Genomic DNA, 3,211 nt, shown 5'->3' with positions numbered 1-3,211 from the left:
CCACTCAAACTCATTCCCTGCCTCTGAGTCAATGCTGACTCATACATAACCCTGGGTTTCTGAGATGGTAACTGTTTATGGGAGTAGCAAGGCCAATCTATCTTCCGAGGTGGTTTTGAACTGCTGCTGATCATGTGGATCTCAACCCAACACATAATCATTACACCACAAGGACTCCTAGTTCATCCCAGCTCTGGGAACATGCCCCAAAGCAGCAGATCATGTTCGTGGAAAAAGGTTAATTCCACCCAGCGTCCTGGCCTAGGATTGTTTTCCCATTTAGGGAAGTCCTCCAATTAAGGAAACTGGATCCAGGGAGACCTTCTCATCCTTATCAGATTTCCTACAGCGGACAGCAGCAGAGAAGCCACTACTGCCTATCCCCTCAGTGCCCCTTTGTGCCTGCTTTATATGCATATTTCTTGACATCACTATCTGTTGGGCTGAGATAGACCCACCTCTTTTCTACAGGGGTGCTCCGGTATAAGTCTTTCAAATCCTTTTTCCTGTGCTGAAAGCTGGATCCTGAGAAGGCAGATAGGGGAGTTCCAACCTGGTCCAGGAAGGCCACCTAGATGATTGTCTTTGGTTTAGGAGGCAGAATGAATTTTGGTAAGCGTGATACTTCTTAAGGAGGTGTCCCTGGGCCCCATAGTGGGATAGGATAGACTATCAATGACAGGCATACAATAGTTTCCAGTGGTGCCATTGTCTGAGCTGACCCGTGACAGGCACAGTCCCTCAATCCCCCAAACAAATGTGCATACAGCAGAAATCAGGATACACTATGGGCCATGCCATATGGGCCAAAAGTTCAAAACACAGGAGGCTTGGTTGTCCTTCGGCCCACAGACAGAATAGGGAGAAAGGCTGAGTGGGTCTGAGTAAAAAGGACAAGGCTTTCAGACCCTCAATAGGCAGTTCCATATTTTGAAAGGACCCAAGTGAAAGAAAACTTATTCAACCCCATTTCGAAGGACCAACGGTTCTCTAAGGTAATAACTCTGGATAGAAAAGAAAAGATGAAGCTCAGGGGTAGGCAAGGATCTGGCAGCTGCCATTAAAACAAAAGAAGTTGTCCACCTAGTTCCTCCTGGACTTTCCAAGCCAAGGAAATAGCTTGGGTGTTATGTGCTGCTTGAAACTTGCTAACTCAGAGGGAGGACTAGAGTGAGGGAGTTCACCCTTGGATGTACCTACCTAGGCGATTTCCCAAAGGACTCTTCAAGAGGTGGCCAGGCTAGGTTTGTCTCAAGGGAACCTTTGGCAGCCTGCTGGAGTCTCAGACATGGGCTCAACTGCTCTTGTTAACTGGGATACCATTATAAACCCACAGCCAGGCCTCTTCACTGACTGGGAGCTGTTGAGGGGGATCACTTTATCCCATATGAAACTGTCTCACCACCTATTCTGAAACCAGGCAGGTGTATGCCGACAATCTCCACTTTTCTAATGGAACGGAGAAGTCCAGAGGCCAAAAGGAGGGAGAGAGAGAAAAAAAGGGGGTCTCTATGTTACCTGGAGGATCCTGTTGCCAATTTAGTCTCTCCTGGACCAGATCCCGAGTTGTTAGGGTGTGGTCTCCCCTTTTCCGGGCACATCCCGGCACCACCAGCTTCTTGAAAGCAGCGTGGTGTTATTACAATTCAGGTAGGAAGAGAGAGCACAGGATGTTTATTGAGCAGTAAAGTCTGGATACACTGGGGACAGACCCCCAGGGGGTCTGCACTACACAATGGGCGAAAGTAGTGATACACCACCTAGAGCTGGCAGGGCCTTTTGATATGTCTGGTAGAGGCCCTTAACTCAGGGATGGGTTTCCCAGAAAATACTGTGGTTGTCCCTCTTTGGCTGGGACTCAAGTGGTGCTCCCTGGTTGGCTGGGATTCAACTATGTCTCCACATGGCAGGGCCCTGCCTGGTCAGGCTCGTGGCCTCCCTGTTTCTGATATGTGATAACACATCAGGCTGCTGTGCCTGTCCTTGTCAAAATGATCAGACAATTATTAGTGGACTTCAACCTGGGGCCTTTCATCCCTAAACGAATGCATCTTCCTATATATTGAAGCTTCTCACTACACTGCTTGCTTTTCAATAGATTGAAATACTTTCAATATGTTTGAGTGTGAAGGATATTTAGGAACAAATATTAAAATTCACCTTTTAAATAGACAAGCATGATAATGTTGCAGGGCCTCAATGTATGAAAAGGAACACTTCATTGCTGAGGAAATTTTGAAACTTAAATGAATGAAATCTACTTTTACTAGTAGTACGAAAGTTCACTTAAGTCAATGGTTATTAACCTCACCAAACATCTGTTTAAGCACACACACACACACACACATACACACACCTCTTTATACTAATTAAGACTTTGCTATACTTAAGCATTTCACAGCTCCCACCAGGGAGCTAACTGGTCACATAACATTGTCTCACTCTTTATTAAGGTATCAGTGGAAGACATTTTGGTTCCCACCAGGACCATTTTCTCCCTTAATATAAACCAAATTGCTCAGTGTTACTTTACTTCAGGATATGTTCTCTTCATTTGTGAATTAAAAGAATATTATTGGACTAAAATACCCCCAAAAGTGTACATACTATATGGAACAAAAACAAAAGCAGGGGCATTTAGCAAACAAGGAGCAGAATGATATGCCATCACCACATTTAACTCATCGTCAAATTAAAATGGCGTTTCCCTTCTTTCCACTTAATTACGCACGATGTCAGTGCCAAATAAATACTTACTAAACAAAAGATTGACAGAAGAAAATATGTGTTCTGAACAATTTTCATAAAACACTAAACCCAATTAAAGTCCCAACTACAAAAACATGGTATTTTTTTAAACGACAATCACAAGTAACATCTGCAAGGTGCATTTATTTAAAAAATAATGTTGATCAATTAGATTACTAATACCATCACTCCTTTGTTATAACTATTAAACCCCTTTCGAATGTGCGTGTTAGACGTCCTACAGGAACAAGCTTCTGTGAAAGACAAAATGCACTGTTTTACAGATCTAAAAAAAGCTTCAGGTACATTGGGTTTCAGCTAAGCCTCAAATTATTTTCAGGTTATCTGTCTCTTTCTTTGTGTTTTTCTTTCTCTAAAACTCATCATATATTGGTTTTCAGCATCCTCAGATCGACAAAATCGCCCAAGGCATCTTTAAGTTATACTAACTTAGTAACCACTG

Source organism: Tenrec ecaudatus, chromosome X (assembly GCF_050624435.1).
Source record: "Tenrec ecaudatus isolate mTenEca1 chromosome X, mTenEca1.hap1, whole genome shotgun sequence".
Lineage (NCBI taxonomy): Eukaryota > Metazoa > Chordata > Mammalia > Afrosoricida > Tenrecidae > Tenrec > Tenrec ecaudatus.
Note: the sequence above shows the minus strand (reverse complement) of the source record.